We start from the raw sequence: 11,795 nt of genomic DNA, 5'->3' as shown, positions 1-11,795 counted from the left end.
GATTTTGTAGATGTGATTAAGCTATGAAACTGGAGATGGATGGAAGCAGGAGGTCAGAAAGGAGAGAAGACGGAAGAAGGGACCATGAGCCAAAGAACACAGGCAGACTATAGAAGCTGGTGAAGGCAAGGGAATGGATTCTCCCCTGAAGTCTCTGGAAGGAATGCAATGCTAACAACACCTTGCTTTTAGACTTCTGACATCCAGAACTGGAAGGTAGTAAACTTACGTTGATGAAAACGTAAGTTTTCATAGCACTAAGTTTGTGCTAACTCACTACAGTAGCAACAGGAAACTAATACAACACTTTATACAAAAGACTTTCTCTGATGGAACCGGAAAAGCTCAGAGGCGTTGAATTTGTAGCAAGATGCCCAGAGAGAGCCATAGCCCAGATGAAGAAAAGCAGCAAAGAAAGAATATAATTTTTAAAAGAAATATTTAGCTCCATCCTCTGGTCTTTTTCATGATCAACTAGCCATGAGATCATTTGCCTCTGGTCACAGATGATACCTGCATTTTCCAGTAAAAAATATGTTCTTTAGAATACATCTAAGAAATACATTCGTTCCTTGAAAAGTTTGATTTTTGCTTTGTGCCAGGTCTTCCACTGTTTTTGTTGACTGTTATCTAAGTATTTTATTTAGATTAAAAAACAACAACAACAACAACAACCCAACAGCACCCCGGTATTCCCAGGCGGTCTCCCATCCAAATACTAACCAGACCCGACCCTGCTTAGCTTCCAAGATCAGACGAGATTGGGCGTGTTCAGGGTGGTATGGCCATGGACTTATTTACATATTTACACATTTACATAATAGTACCAGCAGCTAACATTTACGGAGAGCCTTCTGTGTATCAGGCACTGTCTAAAATAATTACATGCATTCAGTCACTGAGTCCTTCGCAACAATTCTTTGAAGTCTATATGGCCATTATGCCCATTTTTCAGATGAGAAAACTGAGGCTCTGAGAGGGTAAGTAACTGTCCTCAAGTGATACAGCTAGAAAGGGGAACAGCCAGCCTTCAAACATAGGTGGTGTGGCTCCAGAGTCCATGAGCCTAAGCTATACAATCTTGCTTTTCAAAACACCTAAATTCCTAAGGGCCAAGATTCAGTGTTATTCTTTATTGTTTTATCTCTCCTACTTCTGTTCCACCGTGCCTAGCACATTTATTGAGCACCTGCTATTATTAGGCCATGTGGTGGATATTTCCATGTACGTTACTTCACATAATCTACTATAATCTCAAGTATCCAAGGTCATACGAATACTGACAGGAGGAACTTCAAGCCTATGTTCATTCCAATCCACCATGCTGAATTTCAGAAATAAAAGCACCGGAGTTGGAGCCAACAAGCCTGATTTAAGGCTTAGCTCTTTTATTTAATTCCTAGCTGTATGAATTGTGCCACTCTCTTTACCACAATAGCCTGTTATTTCGCCTCCAAAATGGAGATGATAAGACCTATTGCTATGGTTTGAATGCCTGTCCTTTCTAAAACTTATGTTGGCATTTTCTCTCTAATGTGGCAGTATTGAGAGGTAGGGCATTTAAGAGGCTCTGCCCTCAGGAATGGATTAATTTATTCATGGATTAACGGGTTAATGAACTGATATGTTATCATGGGAGTGAGCTGGTGGCTTTATAAGAAAAGGGAGAGAACCTGATCCAGCATGTTCAGTTTCCTCACCATGTGATGTCCTGTGCTGCCTTGGGACCCTACAGAGAGTCCCCATCAGCAAAAGGCCCTTACCAGACACAGCTCCTTGCCCTTGAACTTCTCAGCCTCCATAACTGTTAGAAATAAGTTCCTCTGCCTTATGAATTACCTGGTTTCAGGTATTCTGTTATAAGCAACAGAAAATAGGAAAAGACACCTATCCTGTAGGGAGGGTTGCAATTTTCCAAGCTCCTGCTGGACGGGGCTGCTGGGACACCACAGCTGGGAGGCAGAACTGGCCTCCCTTGAGGTAGCAGTGGGCATCTGAGCCTGGCTGTTAGAGCAGAGCTGGGGGCAGCAGCTCTCTCCTTATGAAGCCAGGCTCTGGGCCTCCCCTCTTGCCTGTTCTAAGAGAAGCCACCATCTGGTTGGAGGGGCTGGAGGTTACTCCTTCACTGGGAGTGGCACTTTTTCACCTGCCCCATCTCCCCTTCCTCATTGTTTCTCCGTGCTGGCTGCACATTCCAATCACTTGGGGAGATAAAGGGAATATGAATGCCCAAATCCTGCCTCCAGTGAGTGAAATCAGAATCTCTGGAGCCAAGAATGGGTATTTTTGTTAAAGCTCCTCCAGTTGTATTAATGGGCAGCCAGGCTTGGGAACGCCAAGTGTAGCAGTTAAGAGCTCAAGCTTTGGAATCAATGAGACTCACATCTATGACTCACTGGTACCTAGTGATGGGCAAGTTACTCAAGTGTTCTTTGCCTGTTTATTCATGGGGGACTAATCAGTAGAGCAACATTTTCTAACCCTTTTTATGACATGGCCCACAGAGAAAATAAGAATATTTGTAGAGCATCCCAGAGTAAGTAAATGAGGTGGGAAGACCTTCTCAGACATTTTGACCATCTTGAGGGCAGAGAGAGGATCTTTATCTATATACACTTGTGCGCCTTTCCAAACAAGCTGGTAGGGAGGCTTTACAGAGAGGAGCAAGTGGGGAGATTTTTATCAAGTCAACTCACCAAAGAGTATTAGAGCTAAAAGGGACCTTAGTGAATGATATGCTCCAATCCCTTCCTTTCACACTGAGGAGGAAACTGAGGCTAGAGAGGTGGGGTGACTCACTTGAAGAATGTGCCAGAGTGGTGTCAGCAACTGCCCATAGTCAAAATCAAATGCCAGGCCAGGAGGCGGTGTTCCCTCCCACTGATCAGAGGGCAGCCATGAAAGAGCCCTCCCATCCCTTGTCAGGGGATCTCACTTACATCACCATGGATGATAGGTTGATTCATCGGCCCCACACTCTTGCAGTCCAGGAGGATGGCTGAGAAACAACCATCTTGAAGTGTAGGTGCCTGCGAGGAATGACAGCAAGCGTCTTTGCTCTTTTCCTTTTTCTTTTCAGTCTGGAAAGCTGCAATCAATGAGAGTGTGCAGAATTAAAGCCAGGATACAGGAACAGAGGTAAAGTCAGAGAGCCATTCAAGACTGACAAGTCGACCACTCAGCATGCTGAAGTCATTTGTCTAGCTGGAGGATCGTTTTCCCCCTTTAGGTTTATTTAAGTTGTGGAACGGCTGGGGTTTGGGGAGCTGTTAAGGTCCTGACACTTGAGCTGCTTTTGTACTGCTGATTTATAACAGACTTAGGATGCTGGAAATGCTGGATGCCCTGTTTGCATGCAGCCCGGAACCACCTACCCCCACAATTCCACACCTCCATGCTGCATGGAGATCAAAATCCAGAATGTAAAATATGAAACTGTTGGTGACAAAGAAGGGCTAGGAAGCCACTGGTTACAAGGGTTTGAAAGTGGAAGCCAGGTGCATTCTTTCCAGTATGGCTGCAGACTGTCTTTGAAACAGATGTCACCCGCTCCCCTGCCATTCTCTTTGCTTAGAGGAGGTGCAGAGATCCAGAATGGGAGACAATAGGCATTAATATCCATTGGAATGACAGCTGTTTATGACTTGCTTTGCTCAGGACACGTGTCCCCCAAGCAGAATGATTAGCACTCCAGCAGAATATGATATTTGTGGATAATCAAAAGCGAATGGCAGATCGTTTGGACTAATGGGAAGCAGGGTCCACATCAGCCTTTCTGGAAGTTTCCACTAAGAATAAATAATAAAATGAGTTCATAGCAGTAGCCTCCCTCCTTCTCATAACATGGTAGATTTGTTTAGTGTATCCTGGGAAAACTTACCTGCCTTGCCAGGGTGTTATGAGGATTAATTAATGTTTGTAAAGTGCTTGGAATGCCATTGAAGAAAGGTACCTTGTCGATGCAAATTATTATCATTATATAGTGCCTTTCATCCCAGAATCTCAGAGTGCTTCCCCAACAATTAATTAAGCCTCACTACACCCCTGCGAGGGAGGAAAGCCTCATTCTGCCCACACTAATACAGCAGAGTTTCTGCACCTGAGTCACAGAGTCTAATGTTCAAGTCGCCCTCCAGGAGGGAGAGAGACTCCATTAGTGAGCATCCCTAAGTGCTTCATAATACATGAGTTGCTAACAATGCAAGGCAAAGCACTATACACCGATACCTATGGCCATAAGGGCTTGTTTAATTTTGTTTGGTTCCTAATTGTCTAGGCTGCTTGTTTTATTTTCCTCCCTTCTTTGTAAAGCAGTAAGGTGCTTGTCAGAGGAGAGCCCAATTAGCAGCTGTAATGAGTTACAGCGTTCTAAGACACCTTCTAACCCTTTTCCTTAGCATTGACAACTCCAGAAACAGGTTGCACCCCTCCCCCCCACAAAAGAAGTTAAGTTACCTTTAGCAAAAATTGTAAAGGATTTATTAACAGGATGGACGGTTAGACGCCGTGTTAGCAATCTGGAAGCTGCATCCTCGTCTAACATGTGAGCATCTTATGTATTGTAATCCTTTTTTCATTACAAGTGCGTTAATTCATAAGCATAAATCTCTTGCATTGGCTGCTTTTAGAAGGAGTGTGAAAATCAAGTGAGCATGTGTAGCATTGCAGGGGGATGGTGTGCGCTGGAGAAATATCAGCCTGCACAGTCCTTACCAAATGCATTTTGAAACAGAACTTTTTGGCATCGGTTCTGGACAAGTTTTAAGACAGGAATTTCCCCAGGAGGCCAACTTTCTAGTCATGAAAACCTGGGAAGAAAAATCATGATTTCCAACTCTAATTATACCTCAGAGCTTGAGTCATGTGACCTCAGAAACATTTCCTAAACTCACATCAAGCTTCTAATTTGTCCTGTGCACATTTTGCAGCTAGAAGACCCAGTTTCCCAGTTGGGTTGTCCACTTACCAGTCATGTTACCCTGGACAAGCCACTAACCTCTTTGAGGCCCAATTTCTTCATCCATAAAATGGGAATAATGGTGGCTGCCCTAACCTAACCTATGTTTTATGTTGTATAGATGGAATGAGGTCATTTTTATGTGGGAGTGCTTTGTAAACCATGACAGCTATGTAAGTGTACGTGACTGCCAACAGCAGGAGTCAAGTCATCTTAAGAACCCTGCAGTTATAGGAAGACAGACTTGTTCATAGTCATAAATCACACTGAGCAGTAGCCACCTCTAAGGTGTGGTGTGCTTATTATCTATGCTAAGTAGCACTGACAGGGAAGTTAGAGGGCTCTAAGAATGAAAATCTTCAGCATTATCAGGTGGATTATAGAATATGGTTTTGTTGGTCTAGACTTTCCCCATCTTACCCAACCCTGCCACCACCATCTAGTCTCCTAATTCCACTGAGGAATTCTTCCCTAACACCATGTAGTCCTGGCTGGACTTTCATGTATAGAGTCTTCTCCACACCCTCATATAGAGTGGGTACCCAGGTTAGCCAATCAGAATATTCCATCTTCTGGCCTAAGGAATGGGCATCAACTCAAGCATAGCCAATTGGGGATATTTTCAATGATCAATGTACAGGTATTAGGAGAAAATCCACTGAAATTGCTAAGCTGGGAGGATGTGAGTTGTCTACCACTAGAACAAAGCCTGCTTGAGAGTGTCATCAAGCAAAGGCAAGCTGAAGCAAGACAGAGATGATTACTTAGAACACATGTGTATGATTGGGAAAACGGTTTAATGCCTTCATGACATTACTTGTGCTCCTGAATCAAACCGTGCCTTGACTCCTGATTTCCCAAGTATATAAGCCAATGAATTCCCATTTTACTTAAGCTAATTTGAGTTGAATATCCATTCCTTGCAATAGTAAAAGGCTTACTGATACTGTCATGAACCAGTGAAGAGCAGACAAGATATATCAGTTCACCTTTGGGGAAAGGTGAGCCACATAAACCTAACGTTCATGATTAGATGAAGCAGTTGCTTTGTGAATCTTTTCTATGAAGTGGATAGAAAAAGTGATTTGAAATGACCTTGTTTTTCAAAAGGAATATTGCTGGCTTTCTGACATAGTCAGCACAGCATTATTAGAAGCTTGGGGTCCATTCTCCCTGCATGTTTCTTATAGCTAAAGTACATTGTCAACCAGTAACCATTTTCCTAAATTCGTTCCTGTGTTTGGGCTTCCCCCTCTCTTCTACTACTACTGCCTCAGAAGTCTTTGTTCTCTTCTCATGTTCTGCCATTTGCATCGTATTATTCGCAATAGGGTTAGGTACTGCCCTGTGGATAGACTGAAAACTCTTTGGGGACAAGGTTGGAACCCCTGAATGTTTAGCATGCTGCCTGATACACGGTGGGATCTTATGTTTGCTAAATTGGTGTTGGATGTGACATACCACTAAGTAGATTTAAGGGAAGGCTAAGGCACAAAATAATATTTTATTCTGAGATCAGTCTGATTGGTTAGACCAGCCAAAGGATTCAAGTGTAACATGTATGTGTGTGCACACGTGTGTGTTTTAACTCACAGGCTTTTTGTTGACTGGACTGAAGTACATGCTTACTAGAGTGCATGGCTATAAGCTTCAATTCTGGTCCCCAGTGACCTGGGTTTGAATCCTCACACACTGTGTGGCTTTGAGTGAATCATTATATGATCTCTCTGTGTCTCATTCTTTTTATCCATAAAAAGAACAAAAAATAAACCTACTTTATTATTGTGAAAATTAAATTGACTTGCACAAGTAGAGTAGTTAGAACAGTGCCTGGATCACAGCAAATACTCAATAAATGTAAGCTGGTATTATTATGAATGAACTCCGGCTTACAATACTCATTCTTCTGAGTGTAAAGACACAGAATCCAACAGCTCCTCTCTACTACACAAGGTGCACTTCATATTTTTCTTGATTATTTTGACTGAGAGGTTCAGCTGTTCATTTTTTCATACTGAATCACTGTCCTGTAGGGCTGGGCAGCAGGTGGCATGCTCATAAAAGCCTATCATGGTGTGTCACCACCACGGCAAGTCACAGATGGTGTCCTGAGACACCAGACGCAAACCAGCAAGAGGAGACCGAGATGTCCATCAACCTTCCAGGAAGAACCACAGAGCTCCTCATTTATGTGCTTGTCAGTGTTTTGTTCACGTTTATTACCTTTGTGAGCATTTACTTTTCCTGATCGTGTCCCAGTGGTAGGTTTTCAGCCTCTATAGTCATGGACATAAACTTTCACATTTTTGCCAATTTCCTTCCCCATCTGCCCTCATCTGATCTGCATTTGCGTCCTCTTGCTTGCGTGAGAAACAGAGCTTGCTCACAAGCGTCAAATGTATGAAACGTTTCTCATGGTAAGGCAAGTTTATGTGTCCTCCGAGGTCTCCTGCAAGGCAACTCCTGACCTCCACACACTTCATTCATAGAGCTTTGAAATTTGTTCAACTTGCTAACAAGTCAGAGAGTATTTACAGAGCAGGGATGAGTCAAATGGGGAACAGGAACAGATGGAGAAGAGCCAGTTGTTATGCTTCAAGTACATTTCCCACATTGGAATGCGTCAAAGCCTGGCGGTATATACTGCATGCAAGTCACCCACATAGTATAATACTGATTTAATTTACTACCAAACGCCTTCGTTTTGCCATTACATAATCATAAATGTGCCCCCAAAGAGGCAGTGTTGGAACATAAGCCAGGGCAAAGAGCCAACCAGACATGAGTTCTAGTCCTAGTTATACAACCTCTTTCATGTTCCTACAAATCCTCAGTGGCTTTTCAGATCTGCGGCAGGACATACCTTGACACCACTCTTGTCTGTTGACTTGTCTTTCATCTACCTAGCTGGTGAGCTGTGTGGTTTACTGGCTCGATTCCTGGGCATGCTGGAGAGATACCGGGGAACTGACATGGGTGCCTTGAGATGTCATGGCAGCTCTCAGTTCCACCCGCCCCCACATCCTGTCTACTCTCTAGTGAAATTGCTGCTCTAAAAAAAGAGCTCAGCACAGCTTGAGAAGGGCCTGGAGAGGATGGCCCTCATCACATTTCCCCCCAAAGTCTTGCTGTTAAATCTCTCAGAAGCTCTAAGAGCAAATTGTCAGCTATCCACTTACCCAGCCCTAAACACCTCAGCCACATCTACCAGGATGAAGGAAATTGCTTTCAGGGTTAGATACATCTCAAGAAAGTTGGCTATAAAATGGATTTTTATAAAGAAAATTCCATTTTCTCCTGGCTTCCATTATAAAATTGGAAAATTTGTCACACTGGAGGAAAGAATCCTCTCAGGAGACAAAAATGAACATTTAGGATGAGAAATTAATGTAAAGCCATAGCAATGACACGTCTCTCATTGGAATGCACCAGTGCCTGCTGGGAACCACCTCATGGTTCACTTTCCCTTTGAATCATTTACAGCGTTTTGTGGGAGCATTGGAACTCACAAGCCTAACACACACTGTCAGTCCTTCCCCTCCCCCACCCGAAACTTTGAGAATTTTCTCCATGAGCAAAGGTTCTATTTCCATGTTCTCGCACCTCACAAAACTTGCTACTGCTCACTCGTATTAGTTTGAATATGGCTTTAGGCTGCAACATAACATTTTATTCATTCATTCACTTATTTATACCCCACTTCATTTGTGTAAATAATTTGATGTGGCTTAAAGGAATAAATGAGATAAAATGGTGTATTTGCATTTCAGATTTAATTCTACTTGTTTGCCCTAATTAAGTCAATTTTGACATTTTAATGTCATGAGCCATAACATTAAATAATATATTAATCTATTGGAGTTGAAAGGGTTTAAGAGGTCACCTAGGCTACCTCCCACCTGGTATAGCTTGCGTCGTAGCCTATCCAGTGAAATGGAGTGATATTTCTACCTTGACTCTATAACAGACTGAAGAAATTGCACACAACTTTTTTCATGATGTGGCTCATGAGAAGCCCTAGTTTAAGATCTAAAGCTTGGTGAGTTTCCCACTAGGTGAGGAAGAAAAGTTCTATTCTATCTGAAAAGATTCTGTCACCAATTACCCAGATAATTTCCCACTACCAGGGCATAAAGAGAGTTTATTCTCTTAGTAGCAATACCTGAGGCATTTCTAGCTTTTTCTCCTTTTTAAGGTTCTTGGAAAAGCAGAAGCCTTTGCTCTCTGAACCCTGGCTTTATGCCACCTCCCCACCCCACCTCTAGATGAAAACTGCTCATTTCATTGTCAGCCATACTTGATTCAGTGGAATTTCCCAAATTTGTCCACAGAATCTCCCTGCCTGAAGCTTCCCAGTTGGGGGTCATTTCCCTGGGTTATCTCTGCTTTAAAGACTTTGTAACTGTGAATAAGGAACTAGGTCCTTCTCGTATACCCACAAGCAGTTATTCTGGCTTTCCCCTGGGAGTGTTGGGTGGACTTGGGGAGAGACATTGAGCTGACAGCTTAGCTGCCCAGTTGAGTACCAGAGACTTCTGATCTCTCCCTACCTATTCTGTGAGGGCCAAGGGCACCTTCTTCTGCCAATGACTCACCATCCCTCAGAACTGTAAAAAGTGCCACCTGTTGCTTTGTTCCAGCATCACAGGGAACAAGCATATAATGCAAAGTTGATGTGTCAGTCTGCATTCACCAGACCATGCTGCTGTAACCCCCAAACCTCAGTGACTTACAGCACAAAGGTGCTGGGACTTACAGCGCAGCCCATCTGCAGCCCAGCTCTGCCCCTCACAGCTGCTGGGGATCAGGCTGATAGGGATCCCTTGGCTGGTACATGCCATTGTCATGACAGAGACAAAAAGCAGCGTCCAAACCTCACAATAGCTTTCCCAGTGTCTGTTCACAAGTGGCATATGTCACTTTTATGTTCTAGTGGCCAAAGCACATCACATGGCCAAATCTGATGTCAAAGGGGTGGGGACGAACACTACAGCTTGGAGAAGGACAGATACTACTCTATCCAGCAAAGGAGCAATGTATAATCCTTTCACAGTGAGGTGAACTGGGATCGATAAAGCAATCGATCTCAGCTGGTGACATTATAGTTTGGGGAAGGCTCCCACAGAGGAGCTAACTTGTTTACACCAATTATAACCTATAGTTATAACCTAGAGTTTCATCGTCCAGATTTGGGGGCATCTGCTCACTGCTGTTTCTTCCAGAAGCTCTGAGTGTCCTCCATAAATTTTCCTGTCCCTTTTTCATGTCACCCCCTTCACTCTCTAACTCCCCATCCATACACATTCACATAGCACCTGGGTGTCTTTTCTCCTGCTCTCCCAAGTTTCCTACTTCCTCTTCCTTCCCAGGCTGTTATCCTTCCCAAAGCCTCCTCTTGTGCCTAGAGGTGTGATACACAGATATCCTTGCCTGTTCCCATTTCCCTTGTGGGGTGAGGTAAGGGGAGGCCTCAAGTCCTTATGGTGAAGGAAGGATGAAAAGACATAGCATGGTCTTGACTGCAGGAGGCACCCTACTTTCATTTGCCCTTGCTCTGAATTTCTTTAGTTATGGCCACATATTTAACATAAATCAGATATTTCACACTACAAGAGTTTATCTTCTGCCAGTGTGCTTCCCTGAGTTTACAGATGAGACTCATATTCTCCCTGCTAGCAAATGTTCCTTCTTATGCTAAGATGTTATCTATCTCTTTTACCACATTTGGTTGTGTAAGCATTACTTTCCTGTTAACTTGTCTCTGGAAGATGTGCCCAGTGGTTGCACTTACACTTTTAAGATGTGTGTGTGTGTGTGTGTGTGTTCCAGTTTTTGTTTATTTACTTTGCTGGACTGCAGTGGATAAGGAAATTCAGTTCTGCCGCTCCGTCACATGGGAGCCCTGCGCAGGGTACCATCCACATCTGTTGAACTGTCTCTTGCCCACCACCACCACCGCCTTCTTCCTTTCCTCTAAAAGGGCACTATTGCTTCATAACTCTCAGGACCATCCTCCTGCCCAGAAGATGCTCAGTACAGATGAGCATTTTCAATCTTATGTCCATATATGCTTCTCCTAGCACTGCACTCTTCCTTATTCTGGGTGCACAGTTTCATAATTCCATTTAAGCCCCCATCTAATTTAGAGAAATAGCCCAGGGTTGTTGCCACACAGTGATACTTTGAGATCATCTCCGGAACAATGCTTCTGTGCACCAGGACCTTCATGGTTCCTTTTACCAAACTCTTTTTGTTTAACTTTTATTTTAGGCTCACGGGTACATGTGCAGGTTTGTTATATAGGTAAATTGTGTGCCATGGGGGTTTGGTGTACAGACTATTTTGCCACCCAGGTAATAAGCATAGTACTTGATAGGTAGTTTTTTTGATCCTCTTTCTCTTCCCACCCTCCACCTTCAAGTAGGCCCCAGTGTACACTGTTCTCTTCTTTGTGCACCTGTGTTTTCAATATTCAGCTCCCACTTAAAAGTGAGAATATGCGGCATTTGGTTTTCTGGTTCCTGCATTAGTTCACTTAGGATAATGGCCTCCAGCTCCATCCATGTTGCTGCAGGGTACATTACCTCATTCTTTTTTATGGCTATGTAGTATTCCATGGTGTATATGTACCAAATTTTCCTAAGCACAGCATTTAGGTTGATTCCATGTCTTTGCTGTTGTAAATAGTGCAACCTTTCTTTAGTTACTTAAATAACTCCAGTTTGGACACTGTATGCCCCACCCAGTCTCCTCTGTTGGACCAGACAAAAAGCTCCACTCCCTCAAGCCTGTGACTCACAGAATACTCTGGCAAGAGCAGACCTTACCACTGGCCCAG

At 43.4% G+C, this 11,795-nt stretch overlaps 1 pseudogene; it reads right to left on the bottom strand.

Moving 5' to 3' along the window:
• Positions 1-673: 673 nt before the first annotated feature.
• LOC116552035 lies at positions 674-793 on the bottom strand (annotated as a pseudogene).
• Between the last annotated feature and the right edge of the window lie 11,002 nt (positions 794-11,795).

The sequence above is a fragment of the Sapajus apella genome, unplaced genomic scaffold, assembly GCF_009761245.1.
Source record: "Sapajus apella isolate SASKATOON/1434 unplaced genomic scaffold, GSC_monkey_1.0 scaffold10, whole genome shotgun sequence".
NCBI classification, from domain to species: domain Eukaryota; kingdom Metazoa; phylum Chordata; class Mammalia; order Primates; family Cebidae; genus Sapajus; species Sapajus apella.
The sequence above is the reverse complement of the archived record's forward strand: the minus strand, read 5'-3'. Positions and strand labels throughout refer to the sequence as shown.